At 35.2% G+C, this 13,479-nt stretch overlaps 1 long non-coding RNA gene across 1 annotated transcript; it reads left to right on the forward strand.

Annotated features, from left to right (window-relative positions):
* Positions 1-4,352: 4,352 nt before the first annotated feature.
* LOC125617312 lies at positions 4,353-12,784 on the forward strand. Its single transcript, XR_007348293.1, has 3 exons — positions 4,353-4,400; positions 12,415-12,420; positions 12,680-12,784. It is a non-coding gene; the product is annotated as an uncharacterized LOC125617312 (long non-coding RNA).
* Positions 12,785-13,479: the final 695 nt, after the last annotated feature.

Raw genomic sequence — 13,479 nt, forward strand, 5'->3', positions numbered from 1 at the left:
CTCCCACCCCCTGCCTCTCCCTCTTCCCCCCCTCTACCCACCCTGCAGCACGGTAGGTCTGGAGACAGAGACAGGAGGACTTTTTGCTTTTAGAGCTCAGTTTGCTTTACAAAACATTTCCTAAAAAATTGAAAGGTTTCTTCACCACAGAGAATTCACATTAAAAAGTTAATTTTCTTTCCAAAGGAAAAAAAAAAGGGAGGTACTTTCAGCTCCCAGGGGAGGGCACGTCTACATACCTCATGTGCCATCCAGTCATGCGATGGTTCTTTCGAGCAGCATTTATTTCGTTGACTCATATGTAAATGATATTCTCTCCTCCCTCACTGCCTCTGCCCCCGCTATTGACAATAATTTGATGGGATGTTTTTTTCCCTCTTCACTTACCTTTTTTTTCCAAGTTTTCATGGTCTGTTTGTAATAGTGTTTTTGGTTCTTTGCACTACTTTAAATTAAGTTTCTCATATGGGTATTATTATACCTGAATACTGTTCAGTTATTTCGATGACATAGTTGTAAATCCTCAATAAAAAGATCTTTAATAATCAGTTGGCATTTATTTAATACACCACCCATCTTATTAAATCTAACTCCTTAGATTTAATAGGACAGTTTATTGTACTTTAGCATTGGAATAGTGATGGTATAGTTATGCTTGAGAAGGCACTTTCATTATAGACTCCTGTTTTTAGGCACTTATAATTTTCTCAAGTAGCACATTTATTTCAATGTGCAATCATTTTCGGTTCTCTTCTCCCTCCCTCTCTCAATTTGTACCATTTTTCCCCCTCGTTTTTTTAAAAGTTTAATATGGAAATATATCTCAAACTTTCGGGGGAAAAAGCTGTGTCAGTGGCTGAGAATAGCTGAGCAAAGCTGCCAGGCTCCTTGAAATCCAAATTCTTGTTTGGTACCATCAGTCAACTTGATGCAAATGTTGATGCAGGAGGCTGCTGGCCCCGGGATTTTGCTTCCATAACTTGGAGGATGTGATTCCAAGTGCTTTCAAGTGCATCTTTCCTCCCGAGTTTATGCATTCTCCAGTTTTTGCCAGTGGCAAGAAATTGAAGAATTGAACAGGCAGGAAATTGGCCAAAAGGGAGATAGACATCCTTTCTTTTCACCAAGGCTTTCCCTTTCCAAGCCATTTGTGTAAAAGTGTGGGCTGTGCTCCATCCCCCCGGCCTCTTTATACAGGGCATTCCTGCTCTTGGCCTGGTTAACATCAATTCATATTTCTGATCACAGAACTACCATTACTTTCTCAAAGATGCCTGTTGTAACCACATGGAGTAAGTTAATTCCCTTATTATGAGTTGCTTTGGAACACATATTACATCTTCCATTTATTATATTCTGTGGGGCACTGGAATTGACTCACACCATCTTATGAGAACCATTTGTATACAGCTCTTACCAATTCTATGTCCAATGACATCACCTTGAATAGCCTGAACTCAGTCGCAGTGGAGTAGTTACTCAAAGAAATGGACATATGCTACATAGTGGAGAACACTTCCTCTCCACGGAGAGCTGACTTTAAGCATTTACCAACATGCTGATTACGTGATAGTTGCAAACTAAAGTTTGTTCCTTCTACTAAGTTGTAAATTCCATGAGTACAGGGACTTTCTCTATGTTGGTCTGTGTTATATTTCCATTAGTGTCTGGCTTGTAGGATATGGTCAAAAAACTCAACTTATTAGAATAGATACAGTGTTATTTAAGCACAGAGTCTGGACAATTCAGAGGATATTAGCCTCATGAGATCAAGGTTCTTCATGATTCACCTCTGAGATAGTTTCATCCTGTACCATGATCTAGCTTCCTATGGAAAGGAAAATTCTTAGATGTTTCACTGGTAAAAAGACCATCAGGTAGCCCTTGAAACTGTTGAGCTGGGTGGAGAGAAGAATACCATGTTTGGGCAAGGGGAGAGGCTGGGTGGTTCTTTCTGCCCTTTAAATCTATTTCAATCAGAAGTTCTCTGGTACTTGTCTGGGTGGCTGCTTCTATGGGTTCACATTTCTAAGTCAGAGAAGCTGATGCATTCCAACTCTACCTTGACAACCATGCTCCTTTCTAGACAGTCGTTATCCCTTCAGGAACTTCTGAGTACATCTGGTGAAATGGTGTTTGAGCATAAAATCAGAGAGACCTGAGGTCAAACCTGGGCTCTGTTATTTCTGTGTAGCCTAGGAAATTGATCTGTCTACAGAGCCTCAGCGTCTTCAGTCTAAAAATACAACACATCTTAAGACTATTGTACTGCCCGACATTAAGCAGATATGTGAAGTTGTAGACAAATGTAAAGGCCATTATAAATTTCTAAACTTTTAAATATTTCCCCCTATGTATAAATTCTTATTTTGTTGTAGTAGTTGAAAAATTTGTCAGAGGGTTCAGAGATACTTAAGGGATGGCACTGTCAAATTGCTTGAATGGGGTGAGGAAAATTTACTCGTTACTATTGATTAATTAAAACCATTTACCCTTGAGAATTTTGCTCTCTGTAATGGAAGTCTGACTAATTTGGACAATCATTCCACTGAGAACAACTAGAAAAACTGGGGAAAAAAATGTACCAATCCCCCATTGAGTGTGTTTAGTTCATTTTTTTTCTCTGCTGTGACCAAACAACTGAGAAGAAAAATTTTCGGAAGAAAAGTTTATTTTGGGGGCTCACGATTTCAGAGGTTTCAGTCCATAGATGGCTGGCTCCATTCCTCAGGGCTTCAGATGAAGCAGGACATTATATCAGAAGTATGTGAAGGAGGAAAGCAGGTCAGGATTCAGCCTCCAAAAAGCAGAGAGCAAACCTCTGAACAAGGACAAAGTATATACCCCAAAGTCATACCCTAATGACCCACCTCCTCTAGCCACATTCTATCTGCCTAGAGTTACCACCTAGTTAACCTCTATCAGAGGATTAATGTACTGATTAGATTAAGGTTCTCATAACTCATCATTTCACCTCAAAATTTCTTGCATTGTCTCACACATGAGCTTTTTTTTTTTACTTATTTTATTTTATTTTATTAGCTACACATGACATTACAATGATCTTGGTAATTCATACATTTGAATCATTGGGGTATAATTTCTCATTTTTCTGATTATACAGATTGCAGAATCACACTGGTCATAGAGTCACCTATATACATAAAGCAATCATAATGTCTGTTCTATTCTGCTGCCCTTCCTATCCCCCCTACTCCTCCCCTCCCCTCTCTATCCAATCTAATGTGACACACTTTTTTTTTCTTTTTCTCCTCACAACATCATACATGTATTCTGTATAACAATGAGGGTCTTCTTCCATCTTCCGTGCAACTCCCCTTCTCCCTCTTTTTCCCTCCCACCTCTCTTCCCTATTTAGTGGTAGTCTTCTTCTCATGCTCTTCCTCCCTATTCCATTTTGAGTCACCCCCCTTATATCAGAGAAGACATTCAGCATTTGTTTTTTAGGTATTGGCTAACTTCACTTAGCATAATCTGCTCTAATGCCATCCATTTCCCTGCAAATGCCATGATCTTGTTATTTTTTAGTGTTGAGTAATATTCCATTGTGTATAAATGCCAATTTTTTTTAATCCATTCATCTATTGAAGGGCATCTAGCTTGGTTCCACATTCTAGCTATTGTGAATTGTGCTGCTGTAAACATTGATGTGGCTGTGTCCCTGTAGTATGCTCTTTTTAGGTCTTTTAGGTATAGTCCAAGAAGGGGACTAGCTGGGTGAAATGGTGGTTCCATTCCCAGCTTTCCAAGGAATCTCCATACTGCTTTACAAATTGGCTGCACCAATTTGCAGTCCCACCAGCAATGTATGAGTGTACTTTTTCCCCCACATCCTCGCCAGCACTTATTGTTGTTTGACTTCATAATGGCTGCCATTCTTATTGGAGTGAGATGATATCTTAGAGTAGTTTTAATTTGCATTTCTCTGATTGCTAGAGATGGTGAGCATTTTTTCATGTATTTGTTGATTGATTGTATATCCTCTTCTGAGAAGTGTCTGTTCAAGACCTTGGCCCATTTCTTGATTGGGTTATTTGTTTTTTTTTTTTGTTGTTGTTGTTTAACTTTTTGAGTTCTTTGTATACTTTAGAGATTAGAGCTCTATCTGATGTTTGAGGGGTAAAAATTTGTTCCCAGGATATAGGCTCCCTATTCACCTCACATATTATTTCTCTTGCTAAGAAAAAACTTTTTAGTTTTAATTCGTCCCATTTGTTGATTCTTGGTTTTAACTCTTGTGCTATAGGTGTCTTATCAAGGAATTTGGGGCCTGCCCCCCCCCCCACCTGTGATGAAGATTAGGACCAATTTTATCTTCTATTAGACGCAGAGTCTCTGGTTTGATTCCTAGCTCCTTGATCCATTTTGAGTTGACTTTTGTCACACATGAGCTTTTGAGGGACACCTCATATCTAAACCATAACAGAATGTGCAAACTAACAAGGCCAAGAATATTGAAACCTAGACAGGTAAACTCAGAATTTCTACTAGCATTACCCAGGCTTATCTATTGGAATCTTGAAAGAAGTTGCCTAGAGACTGAGGATCTGGGTGTTTGCTCTTGACAGTCTCACCGGGTGGGGTTGGGGGGCTAATGGGGGGGGGATTGGAGTCCAAGTGGCAAGTCCTGGTAAAACAGTGAACTTTCAGTTGGAGGAATAGTAAGCTGATTTTGTGCTGACTTGAGGGGACTGAAGCAAGCTTCAAATCATCTCAGTCTACCATTGCAATAAGATGGCCTTGGATGCTGGTGCTCTTGATATCTTTCAAGAACAAATGTAAATCCCTTCTGGAGAATGATTTTATATCCTAATCTTGTAATTACTATAACAATTTTCTATTTGCAATGTTATGTATCAAACAAAAATAACCCAGCATATAAAATAAAAAATAACATGATAAAAATGGAGAGAAACAATGTGTCTTATAAACAAACCAGAAGACTTCTTGATAATGGAGTTATCAGACATGGATTTTATAATAATCATGATACATAGTTATATTCAAGAATAGAGAAAGAAAGGATTCACATTTTTGGGGAGAACCCAAGCAATCTAAAATGTGAATATTCTAGAACTGAAAAATATAAGGGTAATTAAGAACTCAATGGATGGATATACAATAAAGAGACACTGCTGAAGAAAAAAACTAAGCTATAGTATAGGTTCAGGATAAAATATTCAAAAGGAAGCTTGAATATCAAAGAAGAAAATATGGAAAAGAGAAAAGGAATAGAGGAAAAAATCGAATCTGTATAATTGAAAGCAAATCAGATAGTAGATAGCAAACAGCATAACAGGATAGGAGAGAGAAGATTGGGTAAAAGCAGCATTCCAAGAAATAAAGGCTGAGAGTTTCCTCATACTGAAGAGAGATATCAAGGGGAAGGCTATGAACCTGAAGGACAATAAATACAATAAAATTGCATGTAATGTTAAAATGCGCAAAACCAAAGACAATGAGAACATCTTAAGAGGAGCCAGAGGAGAAAGAGCAAGAAGAAAGAGAATAAAGAGGTGAATCATTGAGGGTGTGTGACTTTGGGGTATATGCTTTGTCCTTGTTCAGAGGAGTGCTCTCTGCTTTTAGGTGGCTGAATCCTGACCTGCTTTTCTCCTTCACATACTTCTGTCATGATGTCCTGTCTCATCTGAAGCCCTGAGGAATGGAACCAGCCATCTATGGACTGAAACCTATGAAATCGTGAGCCCCCAAAATAAACTTTTNNTATATATATATATATATATATATATATATATATATATATATATTTAGGTAGCCCTAAATAAAACATATAACATTAAAAGAAGTCATACTAACATAATGGAAGAAGAATGGAATAAGTAAATATACTCAATCCAAAGGAAGGTAAGAAGTGATGGAAAAATATTATAGAAAATCAGAACATCTGTAGGAATGGATAAGTAGGAAGACAATAGCTCGAAACCCAAATATATCAGTAATCATTCTAAATGTATATGAATTAAAAGCAATGATTAAATAAAGCAAGTTGTTGGACTAAATAAAAAATAAAATCCAATATTATGCTCTTTGCAGAGATTTGACACCAATGTATGGAGTCATACAGAAAATTTGAAAATTGAAAGTAAAACATTAACTGAAAGGAAATTGATGTAGCTCTATTAATATTAAATACTTTATTTTTTGTACCAGGGATTGAACCCAAGGATGCTTAAGCACTGAGTCACATCTCCAGCCCGATTTCATTTTTTATTTAGAGACAGAGTGTGGCTAAGCTGCATTGGTCCTTGTGGAGTTGCTGAGGCTGGCTTTGAACTTGTGACCATCCTGCCTCAGTCTCCTGAGTTCCTGGGATTACAGGTTGTGCCACTGTGCTCAGCAATATTAAAGAATTTAAGACAGAAAATATTACTAGAGATGAAAAACAAAACAAAAGATCAATTCACTGGGAAGATGAACAAGTGCCAATTTACAGCTACCTAGTAAAAACCCCAAGTGTATATAAAAATGTTCAAAGGATAACCAAAGGAGAAAAGTGAAATTCATAGAGTGGGAAAGTTTATATATATATATATATATATATATATATATATATATATATATATTTAGTAACTAACAGAACAAAAAGTAAGAATTTTGAACCTCCAAACATCCTGTTTGACCAAATTGACCTAATCCACACAGAGCACACTACAACCAACAATGTATTATTTGTGATAAAAATATACACAGTACAAAATTAACTATTTAAAAAATTTTCCATATTACAGTTCAATGGCATAAAGTACATTCATCTTGGTGGGGAACCCTGCCATCATCCATCTCTAACAACTTACTTTTAAATTCATAGATGACATACACCAGCATTCACTGCATTATGGCCCATAAAGCAAGTAGAAATGAATTCTTAAAGGACTGAAATAGTACAGAATGTACTTTCTAACCAGAGTAAAATTAAGCTGGAAATCAATAGCAAGTGGAGACCTTAAAAACCCTCAACTGCTTGGAATGAAGCAATATACTCCTTAATAATTATTCAATCAGGGGCTGGGGTTGTGGCTCAGCAGTAGAGCACTTGCCTAGCACATGTGAGACGCTGGGTTTGATCTTCAGCACCACATAAAAATAAATAAAATAAAGGTATTGTGTCCAACTACAACTAAAAACATATTTTTTTAAAAAAATAGTTATTCAATGAAGAAGCAATCACCAATGAAAATTTTAAAAATATTTGGAATGAAATGAAAAATGTCACATCTAGATTTCAGTGACACAGCTAAAAGTATTATTAATAAATGCATCAGGAAAAAAAAAGACTGAAAATCAAAAATCTAATCATTTATGTTAGAAAGTTACAGAAATACCAGCAATTTTTCTGGATATGATGGTGCATACCTGTAATCCCAGGAAAGCTCAGGACGCTGAGCCAGGAGGATCACAAGTTCGAGGCCAGACTCAACAATTTATCAAGGCCCTATGCAACTTAGTCAGATCCTGTTTTAAAAAAACTAATAATAGTAAAAAAAGAAAAGGCTGTGGGGGTGGCTCAATCCCCCTGGGTTCAATCGCTGTTGCCAAAAAATAAACACAAAAGAAAATTAACAACAACAACAAACCCCCCAGCAAATAAACCCAGAAAGGAAGAAAGGAAATGATAAAGAATAAAATTAATAAAATATCATGTAAGTAGACAGTAAAGAAATTCAACATAGCCAAAAGCTAGTTCTCTGAAAGATTGAAAAATGATAAACAAGTCAGACTGATTACATAAAAATAGGAAAGGTACAAATTACCCATGTCAGGAATGAACACGTAAACTTAAGGCTGATATGTAGGTATTTAAAGAGTTATTAAGGAAACATTTGAGACATCAATTAAACAATCCTCATCTCCACCCCACACCCAGCCCCTAGTGACCACTATTCTGCCTTTTGTTTTTATGAATTTGATTTCATTATATACCTCATACAAGTGGGAACTTTTGTGTAGCTTATTTCACTTAACACAATGTCCTCACAGTTCACCTATGTTTTGGAATATGTGAGAATTTCCTGCCTTTTTCAAGGTGATTTTTATGTGAACATTTTGCTTATCCATCATCCATCAATGTGCATATGGGTTGCTTCCATCTCTTGGCTATTGTGAATAGTACTGCTATAGCGCAATTTTTTTTTTTTTTTTTTGCAATCCTGCTTTCTGTTTTTTTTTTTTTTTGTATATACACTTTGAAGTGGAATTTCTCGCTTGTATAGTAATTCTATTTTTATTTTCTTGAGGAACTATTGTACTGTTTTTCATAGTGCTGTGTCATTTTACATTCCCACTAACAGTGCACAGGATTTCAATTTCTCCACATTCTTGCCAACACTTATTATTTTATCTTGTGTGAGTGTGAGTGTGTGTGTGTGAGAGAGAGAGAGAGAGAGAGAGAGAGAGAGAGAGAGAGAAGAGGCACCCTTGCTACAGGAAGGTATCTTACTGTGGTTTTGATTTGTACTCCCCTAATGATTAGTAATGTTGAATGTCTTTTCATATTCTTGTTGTCTGTTTGTACATCATCATTGAAGAAGTGTCTACTCAAATCCTTTGTTCATTTTTAATTGGGTTATTTTTGTTTTTGAATTGTAGTTATTCTTTACATACCCTACACATTATCACCTTCTTAGACATATAATTTGAAAATATTTTCTCCCCTTCCATAGTTGGCTTTTTCATTCTATTGATTATGTCCTTTGATGCATAGGGGTTGTTATGGTTTAGATATGATGTGTCCCCCCAAAGCTCACGTGTGAGGCAATGCCAGAACATTCAGAGGTAAAATGATGGCTTATGAGAGCCTTAACCTAATCAGTGCATTAATCCCCTAATGGGATTAACTGAGTTTAACTGGAGGCTGGTAGGTTTGGCTGGAGGAGGTGGGTCACTGGGGGCTTGCCTTAGGGATATATATATATATTTTGTTTCTGGTCAGTGGAGTCTCTCTCTGCTTCCTGATCATCATATGAGCTGCTTCCCTCCACCATACTTTTCTGCCATGATGTTTGGTTTGTCTTACTTCAAGTCCCAAAGAATGGAGACAATTGCCTATGGACTGAGACCTCTGAAACCATGAGCCTCCAAATAAGCTTTTCCTCTTCTACAATTATTCCTTTTATTCTTTATTTTTTAAAGTTAATTAATTTATTTATTCTAATTAGGTATATATGAGAGCAGAATGCATTTTGATTCATTGTACACAATTGCAGCACAATTTTTCATTTCTCTGGTTGTACACAATATAACATCACACCATATGTGCAGTCATACATGTACCTAGGGTAATGATGCTCATCTCATTCCACCATCTTTCTTGCCCCCATACCCCCTCCCTACCCCACCCACCTCTTTGCCCAATCAAAGTTCCTCCATTTTTCCCATGCCTCCCCCCATTATGGATCAGCATCCACTTATCAGAGAGAACATTAGGACTTTTAGTCAGGGCAGTGAAAAACAGACTAAAACAGAAGTTTTAATTTTAATGTGTCAATTTGTCTATTTTTATTGCCTGTGTTTTTTGTGTTATATCCAGAAAATTCTTGCCAAATTCAAGGTTGTAAGGCTTTTCTTTCATGTGCTCTAAGAGTATTAAAGTTTTAAATCTTATGTTTAATCTTCGATCCACTTTAAGTTAAATTTTATTAGTTGCTTCTATAAATATGCCACAATGAAACCCTTTTTCTATATAAGTAAAATGCACTAATAAAAAAACATATATGGGGAAAAATATGAACTTTTTTTGTATTTGGTGGAGAGTAAGTGTTCAGCTTCATTTTTTTAAAAAATGTGCATATACAGTTTTCTCAACACCATTTGTTGAAGAGAACATAATTTTCTATCAAATGGTTGCATCCATGTCAAACATTATTTGATCATATCTGAAAGGGTTGTTTCTGAGCTTTCTAGTGGTCTGTATGTCTGTCTTTATGACAATACAACATCATTTTGATTACTGTTGCTTAATAAGTTTTGAAATCAGAAAGTATGATACTGCCAAATTTATTCTTCTTTTTCAAGATTGTTCAGGTTGATTGAGGTGAGATTTTATATTAATTTTAGGATGAAATTTTAGATCTCTATTAAAAATGCCATTAAGATTTTGAAGGGGAATAGCATTAAATATACAGTTACTGTAATCTCAGCAACTCAGGAGGCTAAGGCAGGAGGACTGCAAGTTCAAAGCCAGCCTCAGCAATTTAGCAAGACCCTCTGCAACTTAATGAGACCATCTCTCTAAATAAACTATTTTTTTTTTTAAAAAAAGGGATGGGGATGTGCTCAGTAGTTAAGAGCCTGTGGGTTCAACCCCTGGTAAGAAAAATAAATAAATAAATCTGTAGATTAATTTGGGGAATATTGACCTCTTAATAATATAAGGTCTTCCAATTCATGCATACAAGATATTTTTCTGTTTATTTTCTTTAGTTTATTTTAATAGCACTTTGTAGTTTTCAGTGTATGAGTCTTATGGTTCCTGGGTTAAGATTATTATTGAGTATTTTATTCAAAAAGATGTATTGTAAGTGTCATCTCCTTAATTTCTGTTTTTGAGTGTTTGTTTTAAGTGTATAGATAGGCTACTGATTTTTGAGTATTGATTTTTGTATCCTGCAATTTATTGAATTTATTAGTTTGAATAGTTTTTTTTCCTAGATGGAATCCTTAGAATTTCCTATAAGAGGGATAATGTTGTATGTGAAACACAAATAATTTTGCTTGCTTCTTTCCAGTTTGGATGCCTTTTATTTATTTGTTTTCTTGCCTAATTGCTATGTCTGACTTACAGTACTATGTTGAATAGAAGTGAGAGTGAACATCCTTTTCTTCATCTTGATCCTAAATGAATAGCTTCTGATATTTTACCATTACATGTGATGTTACTGGTGGGTTTTTCACATATTGACTTTTTATGTTAAAGTAACTTCCTTCTATACCTAATTTTGTTGAGTGAATATTTCATGCATTTTTTAAAAGATGTGTGTTCAGTTGCTGTTGGGTAGACATTTGTATAAATGTAAACTAGGTCAAATTTTGTTGTTCTGTTTTTCTTTACACATTCTGATTTTCTGTCTACTGGTACTGTTAATTATTAGCAGAATTTTAAAAATAATTGTTATTTTGTCTATTTATTCTTTCTTCTATCAATTTTTTCCTGTCAAATGGAAAAGTTTATTGAATCTCGTATTATTATTGCTTGTTTATTTTCTGCAGCATAGTAGATACTAAAATGGTTGATAACTTAGTGAAATAAGGTAATATAAATGAAGGCATTTTATGAAATATTGGGTTATGAAATGGAATATATTTTCTGCCAAGTATGTATATGCTTTTAATCATTCTGTTACCACTTCTTTTCTAAAGAATAAAATTTAAGCAGTTTGGAACACTGTTAAATTTTTTTTTATTTGTTCTAATTAGTTGCACATGACAGTAGAATGCATTTTGACACATCATACATAAATGGAGTATAACTTCTCATTCTTCTGGTTGTACATGATGTAAAATCACACTGTTATGCAGTCATATATGCACATAGGGTAATAAAATCTGATTCTTTCTACTATCCTTCCTATCCCCTTACCCCCTCCCCTTGCTTCACTCCCCTCTGCCTAATCCAAAGTGTCTTTATTTTTACCTAAACCCCCCTCCTTACTGTGAATTATCATCTATATATCAGAGAAAACTTTAGGCCTTTGATTTTTGGGGATTGACTAACTTTACTTAGCATTATATTCTCCAACTTGATCCATTTACCTGCAAATGCCGTGATTTTATTCTCTTTTAATGCTGAATAGTATGTGTGTGTGTGTATATATATATATATATATATATATATATATATATATATATATATATATGACATTTTCTTTATCCATTCATCAACTGAAGGACATCTAGGTTGGTACCTCAGTTTAGCTATTGTGAGTTGTGCTGATATAAACATTGATGTGGCTGTGTCCCTGTAGTATGCTGTTTTTAAGTCCTTGGGGTATAGACTGAGGAGAGGGATAGCTGGGTCAAATGATGGTTCCATTCCCAGTTTGGCAAGGATTCTCCATACTTCTTTCCATATTGGCTGCACCAATTTGCAGTCCCACTATCAATGTATGAGTGTGTCGCTAACACTTATTATTGTTTGTATTCTTAATAGCTGCCATTCTGACTGGAGTGAGATGAAATCTTAGAGTAGTTTTGATTTGTATTTCTCTAATTGCTAGAGATGTTCAACATTTTTTTCATATATTTGTTGATTGATTGTATTTCTTCTTCTGTGATGTGTCTGTTCATTTACTGATTGGGTTATTAGTTATTAGTTCTTTTGGTGTTGAGTTTTCGAGCTCTTAATATATCCTGGAGATTAATGCTCTATCTGAGGTGCATGTGGTAAAAATTGTCTCCTATTCTGTAGGCTCTCTCTTCATGTTATTGATTGTTTCCTTTGCTGAAAAGAAGCTTTTTAGTTTGAACCCATCCCATTTTTTGATTCTTGATTTTACTTCTTGCACTTTAGGAGTCTTGTTAAGGAAGTCAGTTCCTAAGCCAGAATGATGAAGATTTGGGCCTATGTTTCTTCTATTAGGTGCAGAGTCTCTGTTCTAGTGCCTAAGTCTTTGATCGACTTTGAGTTGAATTTGTCCAGGGTAAGAGATGGAGGTTTAATTTCATTTTGGTATATAAGGATTTCCAGTTTTCCTGGCACCATTTGTTGAAGAGGCTATCTTTCTCCAGTGAATGTTTTTGGTGCATTAGTCTAATATGAGATAACTGTATTTATGCGGGTTTGTCTCTGTGTCTTCTATTCTGTACCTTTGGTATATGTGTCTGTTTTGGTGCCCAATGCCATGCTATTTTTGTTACTATGGCTCTGTAGTATAATTTAATGTCTGGTATTGTGATGCTTCCTGCTTCACTTTTCTTGCTAAAGATTGCTTTGGCTATTCTGAGTCTCTTATTTTTCCAAATAAATTTCATGATTGATTTTTCTATTTCTATGAAGATTGACATTTGGATTTTAGTAGGAATTGCATTAAATCTGTATAAACCTTTTGGTAGTATGGCTATTTTGACAATATTAATTCTGCCTATCCAAGAACATGGGAGTTCTTTTTATCTTCTATGGTCTTTTTCAATATCTTTCTTTAGTGTTCTGTAGATTTCATTATAGAGGTCTTTTATTTCTTTTGTTAGATTGATTCCCAAGTATTTTATTTTTTAAGGCTTTTGTGAATGGGGTAGTTTTCTTAATTTCTTTTTCAGTGGATTCATCACTGATGTATAGGAACATGTTTGATTTATCGGTGTTGATTTTATATATTGCTAATTTGCTGAATTCATTTATTAGTTCTAGAAGTTTTCTGAATATTATAAATATAGAATCATGTTGTTAGCAAATAATGATAATTTGATTTCTTCTTTTCCCATTTATATCCTTTAATTTCT

The sequence above is a fragment of the Marmota marmota genome, unplaced genomic scaffold, assembly GCF_001458135.2.
Source record: "Marmota marmota marmota unplaced genomic scaffold, marMar, whole genome shotgun sequence".
Classification (NCBI taxonomy): Eukaryota; Metazoa; Chordata; class Mammalia; order Rodentia; family Sciuridae; genus Marmota; species Marmota marmota.